Raw genomic sequence first — 13854 nt, 5'->3', positions numbered from 1 at the left:
CGTGGTAGTGCAGTGAGGTGTGGGACTCACAGCCGGAGAGGAGGAAGGCTGGGTGCTGTGTTACCACGGCAATGGGACACGAACACACATAAACACTGTTTATTCTGCCAGCAGCACACAAAGTAATGGGTAGTCTCTTATCTGAAGATACACAAGCGTGTTTAACTTTTAGAAAGGTATATATAAAAAAAAGGGGTAATACTGAATTCCACGCAGAACCCGATACTTTTGGAATGGTAACGCGTCATAGAGGAAATTGCTTGGTTTTGCCCTGGTTTGGGGCAGTAGTCATTACCAGAGAAGTGGCCTGTAATCTGTGGTCGTTCCATGATGTATGTGATTATTACTGTGATTGTGTGGAAGACAGGGGAGGGACATTGTTGCATATATATCTCTGTTGTCTTCTTTAGAATGATGCCAATATGATTCACACGATTCATAATAACTGATGATACATACATGATTCATAGTCACACCATACCTTTTAAGGCATTTTTGCTGCCATTTAAAAAAAAGACTAGAACATTAAGCAATTTGGTCTTACACCACTGTCCTGTATGCAGTGAAGTCCTTTGAAAGTTCAATTAAAACAAGGTGCTCTGTGGAACAGTAGCCTTGGGGTTAAAAAATCCCCCTACATTAAATTAACATTCCACCTTTGATCTGAGATCAATAGCTGGGCTCTACTTAATCAAAGTTGTTTTTCTCTCTTTCTCTTTCTCTCTTCACCTTGCCCCTTGGCTCCCCCCACACATCGGGATTAAAGTTTCAATTAAATCATTTATTAAACTGAAGTTATTCCTCAACCAGCCCATCATTAATTTAATGGCTGATAAAAGCGATGGCTGTGGTTTCAGGGCAGAGCACCTGCTGTACCTGCCATCAGCTCTTCATGTGTTGGGAGCAGCTGGTGCCCTGGCTGGGTGTGCTGGGTCTGCTCCATGCCCCGCGGCCCTCTACCATCACCACTCACTGGGAGAAACAGTAGCAGACTGGTGACAAACAGCCCTCCAGGCCACGGCTCCTCATTCAAGCCAGGCCTTTGCTGTATGCCGCCCCAGTCCCAGCCCTAACCCTAGCTTCATATCCACACCTTGGCTCAACCTTAAACCTAGCCATGACCCTAACCCTAGCTTCATGTCCACAACTTGGCTCAACCCTAGTCTCGCAAAGCCATACCTGCTTCTTTTGGAGAATTATGTAATTCCAGAGGCTACATTTTTATTTGATGTTACTTTTCAACAACCCTCCTCACACATGCCCATTGAAGGAGTGCTGCGTGCTAAGCTCTACCCAAACAAGGCATTTGATTGGTTTGATTTGCAACGGGTCTCCACCCCTTTTTAGCCCTCACCCTAACCCTAGCTTCATATCCACACCTTGGCTCAACCCTAACCCTAGCCATAACCCTAACCCTAGCTTAATGTCCACACCCCGGCTCAACCCTAACCCTAGCCATAATCCTAACCCTTAGCTTCATGTCCACACCCCGGCTCAAGTGTTTGATTGTGTTTGATTGGAGCTGCGTGTTAAGCTCCGCCCAAGTAAGGCATTTGATTGGTTTGATTTGCACCGGGTCTCCACCCCTTTTTAGCCCTAACCCTAACCCTAGCTTCATGTCCACACCTTGGCTCAACCCTAACCCTAGCCATAACCCTAACCCTAGCTTCATGTCCACACCTTGGCTCAACCCTAACCCTAGCCATAACCGTAACCCTAGCTTCATGTCCACACCCTGGCTCAACCCTAACCCTAGCCATAATCCTAACCCTTAGCTTCATGTCCACACCCTATCTCCAGCACCAACCCCAACACCACTCTTTAGCCATAGTAGAAACCAACACTCCAAACCAGACAGAAGCCCAGTGTTGGAATGGGTCAGCTCCTGGCTGTGGGGTAGGGGCAGTGAGGCAGGACAGAGCAGGGGTACATGGAAGGGACAGAGGGATATACGTGCGTCAGTAAGGACCCCCTCACTCTGCATGTCTCTTTCTGCACTGCGAGCCGCTCCTCTCCATGCTCTGCGGGCCTGGCACTGTTTAATTGCTGTTTGTTCTGCATGCAGAGAATGGCTGCAGTGTTTGCCCTGTGGAGTGGAGAGGAAAATTTTGTTTGAGGAGCCCTCTAACTCTCAGGGTCCTGTCTGTCACTCTCTCAGCCAGCCCGGCCCCGCCGGCTCTGCGTTTCTTTTTCCCTCTCCACGCAGATTTTTGTGCCCTCTGCTCCGTTGCTAGGTTACGGATGCGCCCAGCGTGTCCTTGTCAGAGCCAGTGACCAGGATGTACTCTCAGAACCTGGCCTGGACCACAAGCCAACCACAAACTCACCCAGGCAGTGTAAAAGACACCTGCATTTCACGGTCCACTCTTAAAACAAAAAAGAGTAACAAAATCAAACAGCCCCCAAAACATTATCATTAATAGCTACAGTAAGTGTTTACATTAAATCTAATCACAAAACACACAACTAAACCCATGCAGTAGCAATCTGTGACCAGAGTGTGTCCTGTTTTGCGCTGAAGTACCACTTTCCTCCTCCTCCTCCTCCTACTCTACCTATCGACTATATAACACACAGGCTAATTACTGCATAATGACTTAATGAGAGCTGTGGGTTTGACTCAGCAGGAAGCAACTGGTCTGTTTTACATCCAGCTGTAGCAGCATGCCATGCTCTGCTCTGCTTTGCTCTGGGTGAAACCATGACTCACTGCACGGCTCAAACCTTGGCTCTAGGCTCATTGTCTAAACGGTGCACATAAAGGGCCTGCCTGCCTGACACACAGAGAGGGAGAGAGAGTAGCACAGGGGGGCTGTGTGGTTAGGAGAGGAGGAGGAATCAGGGGGTGAGGTAAAGTACAATGTTATTGGCTGCTTCCGAAAATGGTACCCTATTTTGTACAGAGTACATAAAATCTTTGGTTATAGGGTGTGCTGAGGAGTAAAGCGTTTCGGACTGTTGGTGAGTCTGTTGAAACAGTCCGTTACCCTGGGAGATAACTGTGTTGAGTTGGGCCATGCTTAACCTCTAAACTTAAATAATCCGTTTTAGCATTGGCCTGTTCTACTTCTTAAAAGCTCTCACTCTGAGTCTCAGTTAATCTGACAAGATGGACGTATCGACATGAAACCCCAAAAAAGGGCTACCAGCTAAGGCTTGTAAATCCTTGAGAGGGGCATTTGGCTTATGCAAATAGACCACCCAATGGCACTGAGAAAGGATTAGACATCCAAAGTAATCAGCAGTGGCTTTCATGATACTTTCCTATCTAACGAATTCCAACGACAACTAGATCTTTGTTATGCTAATGAGAGAAGGTGTGAGTGTGACCTAACCGGGTATCAAACTCAGGTCGTCTGTGCGGCTCAATACCGCATTATCCCACTGAGTTAAAGCCTAGGCATTGGATCTGGGCGCTAACATCACATCTTCTTCTGGGCGTTAACATCTTCAGGTCTCGGAGACTGTTACTCATCATGCGAGTCTATAGTTCACCCAACCACCTCCCCTATACATGAGCACTAAGCAATATATATCCATCACCGTACAGTACCTCTGAATGAGTGTGGTACCCCTATGAGTTACTGGCCTGGTCTGACCATTGGCAGTGAAGCATGTTAAATCTCCCTGATTGGGAGGTTCACCTGCAGCCGCACTAGCTTTCTCTCTCATCACATCCCCTGAGCACCTTCCCCCAACCTCCCCCACCTACCCCATGTTCTTAGCCAGTCAGGTCAGGTACCAGGCTCAGGGAGGGAAAGTCACTCAACAACCCGGAGGAATCTCTGTCTACTACAGTAGGGGCGATTGGGATAGATGGGCCCTTCTCCCTTCATTGGCTGATCATCTATTGTGGTTCCTTGTCACTGTGGCATGTCCTGGTTGGCAGGGGAACTGTTTGAGCTCTCGCTCCCTCTGAGGGATGGATATTTTGGAGGGGCTCTGGGGCCCTAGGGAGGGAGGCAGGGTGCTGCTGGGTCGGACCGACTGGCTGTGCGTGCGTGTGTGTGCTTGTGTGAACAATGGCCCCATTTGAGGTGTCAGGCATCAGAGCGATGGGGTGGGGGCACCAGCAGGGCCGGACGAGGCTGCTTCCTATGTCTACCTGCACAGATTAATCCTTGGCCATCTGACTGGGAGACTGGGAGACTGTGATAGATGGAGACATCTAAAAGGTTTTGGACAGTTAAGTGTACACTGAGTGGCATGGTTAATGAGATACATGGTTTGTGTGTGTGTGTGTGTGTGTGTGTGTGTGTGTGTGTGTGTGTGTGTGTGTGTGTGTGTGTGTGTGTGTGTGTGTGTGTGCAGAAGTCTAAACTATTTCTTAATTCAAACACGGCTACAAATAGGGAAATCTAAAATGATGGTATCAGTGCAACAGGTTTTGACAGTATCTGCAGCCAAATGAACCAGAGAATGACTGTGTGTTGATCGGTGGGTCTGGGTTGGGCCAGCAAGCCAGATGTGAGAGTGAGGTGTCCCTGTATTTAGTGTTGGTGTTTCCTTTGGCAGGCTCTCAGGATGTTTTTCTGTTGGGTTCATTCTGCGAGCGGTGGTTTTCTGCCTTGCTAGCTCCCAGCAGCAGGGGAAAGAAAAGACTCGCACAACATTTTATTTGTGTTTGCCTTTGTTGAGGCTCATTTTTACAATGTTTGGGGAATTAATGTTTGTGTCATGCTTGTGGTCGATTCCATGAGCTTAACATGTTCTTTGTATTTTGTTTTGGATATATGATTAGCAAATAAGCAAATGCCTTGCTCTTGGCAAACAGTTTAAGTGCTAGTGGTTTCCTCAGAAAATATCCATCAAGAGCTTTCTGTGACTACGAGTTTATTTCAGGAACAAAATGGTATAGTTGAATAGATAGAGAAAGTCAATAGAGAACAAAAGACAGTGAAAAAAGTGCTATACTTGCATGTCTAAAAGTAATTTGACTAACCACAGTCTTTCTCACACTCACATCCTGAAAAACTCAGAAAAAAACTTTAAAGATCTATCAAACATTCTAATATGTATTTTAGACTAACAGTTTGATTAAGGACTACTCGCTCCTTTTCAAAAAATAATGTAATCCAGGGCTGCTTATAAATCCATAATGAGCCTGTTAATACCTTATGTGAAGCACTACAGCTAAACCTGTTGAGTAGAACGATACACATGACTTCCAGTAGAAATAGTGACTCGAGAATCTGGTGAGCCACAGCCCAGTCCAGTCGTGACCTGTGAACTCAGCGTGGCATGCCGTGAGTAACACACCGTCCTGAGCCTAGTCCGGCTCGGTCCTCCCTTTACTTCCTCTCCCTCTGCTAAGAGATGTGTGTGGGTTAATTCATCTCTCTGTGGTTTCCGTGGGGATATTGGAGGCTGTCATGCAGCCATGCACGGGAAAGCTTTGTCGTGGCCTGACTGTATGTGTTTGTTCATGGCAGCGGAGGGAGAGAAGAGAAGAGGGCTGCGCTGTAGTTTTCATTTTGGTGGTTCATTCTCGGGGTGGACGGGGTGGAGTAGAGTCTGAGGACGGGAGTTCAGTTCAGTGAGGACTTCACCTTCAGCCAACATTTAATTAGAAAAACAGCCTTGTTTTGAAAATACTTTTTACAGTTGTCACTGGGAGCACATAAAAAAAGAGGAAAGATATTTATGCATAATACCCAATTTGAGGTCAAAGCATATTTGCAGCCGCAATAAAAGTACTATCAGCTGTAAAGTAAGCAATAAATAAATCCACAATGCATAAACAACTGAGTTAGTAAGTAGATATATATTGGCCGATCTAAAATGTTGGTTTATTATGGTTTTGGAATCTGATTTGAAACTTTATCAACAATTAATACTTAAAGACGCTATGAACCTGTTAACTCACCTCTCAGTATTTACTTGATTGTATTTGTGTCAATGTCTATTGAAGCAGGTTTAAGTTATTAATGTTGTTGGTATTGAGAAACACTGGCTATGTTGTTCCACTAGTGCCAGGTGGTTCAAGCTCCTTCAGAGCTCTCTTGTAATGTTTAACTAGCCATTGTGACTCTTTTGGATGTAAGGCTGGTCAAAGGCGTAGGGGGGTTATGCTGAACTGGCAAAACACACGCGCGCGCACACACACACACACAAACACACAAACACACTCACACACACTTTACTTCCTACTCAGTGAGCCTAGAGGGATTAGTGATCATTTCTTGGCAGAGAGCCTAGTTTCTACGGCACTCACCCATCTGATACAATATCTTAGGAGCTTCTATTGTGCTAAATTCACATTACGCACAAATTCAAAGTTTGAAGTGGATGGATATTTTAGTAAAACACAACACACAAAGGCTTGGCTTAGCCTTTTAGAATACATCTGTAGTTGCAAAAGTTATAAAATCGTATCTGATATTTACACAGTCTCTCTGTTTCACATTCATGTTACTTTCAAAGCCCAATTACTTGAAACCCTCTTGTTGATTTGCAACAAATACCCCAGTGGTATTGGTCCTCTGTAGCTCAGCTGGTAGAGCACGGCGCTTGTAACGCCAAGGTAGTGGGTTCGATCCCCGGGACCACCCATACACAAAACATTTATGCACGCATGACTCTAAGTCGCTTTGGATAAAAGCGTCTGCTAAATGGCATATTATTATTATATTATACTACAGTCACCATGGAAACATTGGAGGCCAGAGTGAATACGAGGGAATCTGGGTTCTACAATCTAAGAGAGTTGAGTGTTTCTAGGATTATGGCCTCTGGGCCATGTTTCATGACACCTCTGGGCCATGTTTCATGACACCTCTGGGCCATGTTTCATTACACCTCTGGGCCATGTTTCATTACACCTCTGGGCCATGTTTCATGACACCTCTGGGCTGCAGAACAACAGAGTAATAGGAATATTAGCTCCCACTGCATCTAATTACCTTGTAGCACTTCAGCCCACAGTCGACCACCGGCTGACTGGGTGGGTGGTGGAGGCCTATCTAGCTTGACGACACATGCTAACAAGAGCACTACTCATAGATTATGCATCACCTTCTCCATTATGAGCAACCCAACCAGCATCACTGATAATGCTCCAGAATTCATCAATATAAATTCCTGTGGCCTACTCACTCTCAACCTCCCGAGTAAGTCACAACCATTCTCTTAAGGTCATGGTACCACTGTGTACTTTTCTGTGGTTTTCTCTTCAGCCAGTATATCATTGCCTTCATTCATCCTTGCTTTCAGCCCCATGAGGAATATGTACTACCGTGCAAGTTGTCAACACTGTGTGTGTACGTCTGAAAAACCTGGTCCTTCTACTACCCTTATTATCACATTAACATGTCAACGTCCTGTATGATGATAACCCATTAAATGGGGTCAAATTGCCTATTAGGGCTAATGGAAGGACCTGCTCCATAAGTGGAGCCAGTAGTGGACCAGGAGTCTCATACCACGGGAGGGGAGCCAGGGGCCATGTGATCTGTTTTAAAAGCTCAAGTGGATAGCAGTGACGGCACAATGCACAGGTCTCCCCAGGTATGGTCCGACAGTAAATCCCCCTAAGGAAGAGTTATGTAGTCCGGCCGTCACTTTATCCAGCAGCCAGTACTTACAACAGAAGAGCCCCAGCAGACAGAGGATGCATCCCAAATGGCACCTTATTCCCTATTCCTTATAGAGTGTATTACTTTTGACCAGAGCCTTATGGGCCCTGGTCAAAAATAGTGTGCTATATAGGGGATAGGGTGCCATTTGAGACGCAACTAAAGTGGTAACCTGGGAAAGGGAGGAGAGGAGTGCACCACGTCCTCCACACACTCTGGACCTTTAATGGTTTCTATGGAAAGCTGCCAAACTCACCTCAGACCCTTTCTCCTCTCTTTCTTTCCTTCTCTCATTGGGAAAGCTCTTTTCTTATCAGACTAAAAATAAGCAAGTGAGCAACCCCCCTCCTCTTTTCCTAAAAAGGTTACACAATTCACAGAGGGAAGAGAGACGAGATGCCCGTGGAATAGTGAAGTAAATGTACTCGTCTGTCATGACACCATGTGCCACACACAGCAATGGCCTTCAGGATATTATCTTATGTTATCATCCTCCTCCTCCTCGTTCAAAACACTTGTGCAGGACCCCCATTTTGTTCTTCTGCATTTTTCATCTCTGATTTAAGCAAAGGGGTCACCACTGAGGTTATTGCACATTGCTTACAGAAGAAGACCGTGAGGGGGGTTAGTCAGGAATGTGTGGGAGCTTGTAGAAAATTATACAAGTTTGTATTTACTTAGACTATCCCGTCTTGGTGTTGAATGGATATGTACTGTAATCTACTGTAGTGTAATTCTCTTGTCTCCATTATGGATGTTTTAAAATGCAGCCAAGTGTTTGTCCTTCGCAGTCTTCTTTTAGTGTACACTCTAAAAAAAATGCTGGGATAAAAACAACCACATTTTGGGAAATATTGGACAGAACACACATTGGGTTATTTTGACCCAGACAGTTGGGTCACAAACAACCAATTGTTTTCTTTAAGTTGGGTTGTTGATGCTGGGTTATTGAGCTATAATCCACCGGGTCAGCTCAGAAGACGCAGGCGTTGCTTAGTAGGGGCGTGGCTTTCAGATAGTTATTTTTGGCCACCAGTGAGAGTAAAGTGAGAGTAAATGTCATTCCAATTAAGATGTTAAGGTTGAGAACTGACACTTTTGTAGCTTTAATAAGGCTTAAACAAAAGTATGAGTTCCGTACGGGCCTATTCATATCCCAACAGTGGGATAGTTACCACTTTGTTATAATATTTAAATAATAATACTAATTTTATAGAAAAAATATGTAATGTGAAGTAAAACAATTTTTGTGGTGTACAAACTTAACATGATGAACATGAATGAAATTCGCTCTCACTGTTGACCAAAAATAATTATCTGAAAGCAACGCCCCCAATAGGCCACACCTTTGGATTACCCAAACATCGGTTAAAAAGAGTAAATGTCATTCCTGTTTATCATGTTTTGTTTGTACACTGCATATTAGAAATGTCCCTCAATCTTCCTGCCATTTTGAATGCCTTCAGGGACCAGCACCTGCAGTTTCTGGGAAGGGGACTTTGCAGAGCCCCCACACAATGTACGCATTTATAATAGAAATGTTGAGCATCCCCCAAAACACATACTTACACCATTTTATGCTTGTGCATCCAACATTGTAATAGCTCCTCAGTTGGTAAAGATGGCCATTTTCTTGTTGTAATGCATTAAAAGCTCTGGAACATACAGTGAGGGAAAAAAGTATTTGATCCCCTGCTGATTTTGTATGTTTGCCCACTGACAAAGACATGATCAGTCTATAATTTTAATGGTAGGTTTATTTGAACATTGAGAGACAGAATAACAACAAAAATATCCAGAAAAACGCATGTCAAAAATGTTATAAATTGATTTGCATTTTAATGAGGGAAATAAGTATTTGACCCCTCTGCAAAACATAACTTAGTACTTGGTGGCAAAACCCTTGTTGGCAATCACAGAGGTCAGACGTTTCTTGTAGTTGGCCACCAGGTTTGCACACATCTCAGGAGGGATTTTGTCCCACTCCTCTTTGCAGATCTTCTCCAAGTCATTAAGGTTTCGAGCCTGATGTTTGGCAACTCGAACCTTCAGCTCCCTCCACAGATTTTCTATGGAATTAAGGCCTGGAGACTGGCTAGGCCACTCCAGGACCTTAATGTACCTCTTCTTGAGCCACTCCTTTGTTGCCTTGGCCGTGTGTTTTGGATCATTGTCATGCTGGAATACCCACCCACAACCCATTTTCAATGCCCTGGCTGAGGGAAGGAGGTTCTCACCCAAGATTTGATGGTACATGGCCCCGTCCATCGTCCCTTTGATGCGGTGAAGTTGTCCTGTCCCCTTAGCAGAAAAACACCCCCAAAGCATAATGTTTCCACCTCCATGTTTGACGGTGGGGATGGTGTTCTTGGGGTGGTCATAGGCTGCATTCCTCCTTCTCCAAACATGGCGAGTTGAGTTGATGCCAAAGAGCTTGATTTTGGTCTCATCTGACCACAACACTTTTACCCAGTTCTCCTCTGAATCATTCAGATGTTCATTGGCAAACTTCAGACGGGCCTGTATATGTGCTTTCTTGAGCAGGGGGACCTTGCGGGCGCTGCAGGATTTCAGTCCTTCACGGCGTAGTGTGTTACCAATTGTTTTCTTGGTGACTATGCTCCCAGCTGCCTTGAGATCATTGACAAGATCCTCCCGTGTAGTTCTGGGCTGATTCCTCACCATTCTCATAATCATTACAACTCCACGAGGTGAGATCTTGCATGGAGCCCCAGGCCGAGGGAGATTGACAGTTATTTTGTGTTTCTTCCATTTGCGAATAATCGCACCAACTGTTGTCACCTTCTCTCCAAGCTGCTTGGCGATGGTCTTGTAGCCCATTCCAGCCTTGTGTAGGTCTACAATTTTGTCCCTGACATCCTTGGAGAGCTCTTTGGTCTTGGCCATGGTGGAGAGTTTGGAATCTTATTGATTGATTGCTTCTGTGGACAGGTGTCTTTTATACAGGTAACAAGCTGAGATTAGGAGCACTCCCTTTAAGAGTGTGCTCCTAATCTCAGCTCGTTACCTGTATAAAAGCCACCTGGGAGCCAGAAATCTTTCTGATTGAGAGGGGGTCAAATACTTATTTCCCTCATTAAAATGCAAATCAATTTAGAACATTTTTGACATGCATTTTTCTGGATCTTTTTGTTGTTATTCTGTCTCTCACTGTTCAAATAAACCTACCATTAAAATTATAGACTGATCATTTCTTTGTCAGTGGGCAAACGTACAAAATCAGCAGGGGATCAAATACTTTTTTCCCTCACTGTATATCCATTCGTTATTTCTGAACTTGGACACTGGTTTGAGGGTGTCATTCCTGAGCTGTCTGTGGACAGAACATACACATCTCTTTAGTCCCTCCAGTGACACGCCATTACATTATCTGCAGATCATTTCACACTCTGACCTCTCTGGAGCTTGCCCTCCATAATGCCCTTGGGGGAGTTCTTACGATTGGGCCTTACAAGTCTCTCACCAGAGGAATGAATGAAAAAAAATTGTCTGCGTAAAGATGGTGGTGTGACAATAAGTAGCCTCTCATGAGCTCCATTAAAACTCTGTAGGCTAAGCCGAGCTCAGTTGCTTTATCCCCGCTGACCTGTGTACACATTGAAAGCAAGGCACTAACCAGTCAAACAGACACCGTATTTTAATCCCCCACTTCACAGGTTTCTTCAGCATGTACTGTTTCCACAAGTCTACCTTCAAATATGATAATTGCTTCATCCACGGAGAGGGCATGCCAGGGGTGAAATAGTTTGGGGAAGTTGTGTTGCAAAATTTGAATTAAATGCATTACTTTGCAATTTGTTTGTCTTATTTGTTGAATTAGGATCCGAAAAGTGCAATTAACCTACATAGCTGCTCAAAGCGGTTGCGTGGCATTTTGCTAACTATGTATGGTACCCCGAGGGCAGGGTCAGTAGACCATTAGCCGATAAGAGAGGGTAATCGGTGGATGCCCACGTTAATATGGATGCTTATGAAGCATTTCATCTCCTCGTCAAAACGTGCCAAACGTGGATGTGGTGGCGGACAGGTTGGTGTTATTTTTATAAGAAAAATAAAACGGACTCCTACCACTTTTAAAAACAACTCCAAAACCCCTGGTGGGACTTGGGGCAGACGCACTCCATAGAAACATAGGCTCCCCTCTCTGGTGTGCTCTTCCTTTCCCTCTTCCTCCTCCTCACCCTCTTGCTCTTCCTCTCCATGTTCCTCTCCCGCTCCTCTCCCTCTTCTCTTCCTCTCTCCCTCTCCTCTCCCTCCTCGTCACTCTCCTCTTCCGCTCTCCCTCCACTCTCCTCTTCCGCTCTCCCTCCACTCTCCTCTTCCGCTCTCCCTCCACTCTCCTCTTCCGCTCTCCCTCCACTCTCCTCTTCCGCTCTCCCTCTCCTCTCCCTCCTCGTCACTCTCCTCTTCCGCTCTCCCTCCACTCTCCTCTTCCGCTCTCCCTCCACTCTCCTCTCGCTCCACTCCTCCCTCCACTGCTCTATCCCTCCAAACATCCTCTTCCTCCTTGCCTTCTGCTGCTGAGCGCTGACTCTTCACATCACTTCCCGCGCTTTCACTGACCTAGAGAAACAGAGTGAGAGAGTGAGAGAGCAAGAGAGTGCGGAGAGAGAGAGGACAATTGTCTGGGAGGAGAAAATAAATCCCATTGCGAGATAATGCTTTTTAGCCTATTCATTGATGGAAATACCAGTTGATGGAAATACATTTGACCGGTCATGCTTATGGGTTAAATTGCAGAATTTAAAGGAATTAAATTGCAGCGTGTCTGATAAGGTTTTCCTCTCAAAGGCTCTATATTTGTATGATGTGCGCATGTGATAAGTTACATAACGAATATATGTTATGTATCTAATCACACATGCACAGCATACAGATACAGAGCCTTTGAGGGGAAAATCTGTCACACAGCGCTTTTATAAGCCCAATCATTGCGCAACAATTCTAAATGCAATCGTGTGTTAAAAATAGTTTTTGGGCCACGATTTAAAAATAGCTACTATTTTTATTTCTCAACTGGTAATTTAGGCACACTTCCCATTCACCATTCAAATGCATAGGCAACAGAAGGCAGGCTTCATCAACATATCACTCACCACTTTGCAATGACCTGGAGGCAGTATGCATTTTGAAAACATATACTGTAGCTACTTAATTGTTTGAAACCTGAATGTTTTACTACATATGTGACCAACTGGCTCGATTCGGTCTAATGTAGCAAAATTTGAAATTGTGTTTTTTAGTAGAGACTCAGAGCTAGAATATTGTATATCATACACTACAGTTGAGGAACAATGGGAAAGTAATTCTGCTTTGAAAGTTGACAACCTTGTAACCTCACTTTTGTGAAAAGTAGGGTTGATCCGAGCGTTCTGACCTAACAACAGCAGTCAAGCACCCAAGCTAACTGGCTAGCGTTGGCTAGCATGCTAGCTACTTCCAGACACAAATGAGAGAACAGCTCACTCTGGCCATTTTACTCGCCCTAGCAGAGCTGGTTATGCTGTTTTTATGTTATCCAGAGTGTTGGTGACTGCAACTGTGCTGCTGGCAACAATTTAATGACGCTTTTCTTGCCAACGTTTACTGACACTGGCCATATTCAACGGGTGTTGAGCGTTCGTAAATTTGTAAGTTATTCTACGCTCTTGCACACTCAGACGAGAGTGCTCTGAAATCGGAGTAGATAGCCAGAGCGAATTTACCAGCTACGTCTATCGACAGTTGTCCCAGAGACATCATAAACATTCTATTGAAATAGTTACTTGCATAGTGGAGTCTTTTGTTTAGACATGTAGCTAGCTAGCTAAACAATGAACCATAATCCCAACTCATAATGTTACTACCCTGCATGAATCTGCAGGTAGCTAGTCAACTAGGTTCAATGTTAGCTAGCAAACATTAGGCTATAACTAGCAATCCAAATGGCTCTGAGATATGAATAATATTACTACACAGATCATACACGTAACGTCAGCTAGAAAGCCAGCCAGGTAACGTTAGCTAGCTAGCTAACAGTACACTTTAACTGAAAACCACTTTCTGACAAAATTAGAAATGTGTAATATCTGAAAATGTAGCTAGCTAGAATCTCTTAACCATATACATAGATGGACACTTCATCCTCTCTGTCATTGCTGCCATGGTTGCTCTTAGTTTGAAGATGTAATCCAGAGCCTTCTGTGTTCTCGTTTCGACTCCGTCTGCATATTTGCAATCAAACACCAGAATTTTCTCCATCTCCTTAGCTATCATACTC

Source organism: Coregonus lavaretus (genome assembly GCF_964263955.1).
Source record: "Coregonus lavaretus genome assembly, chromosome: 9".
NCBI lineage: Eukaryota > Metazoa > Chordata > Actinopteri > Salmoniformes > Salmonidae > Coregonus > Coregonus lavaretus.
Note: the sequence above shows the minus strand (reverse complement) of the source record.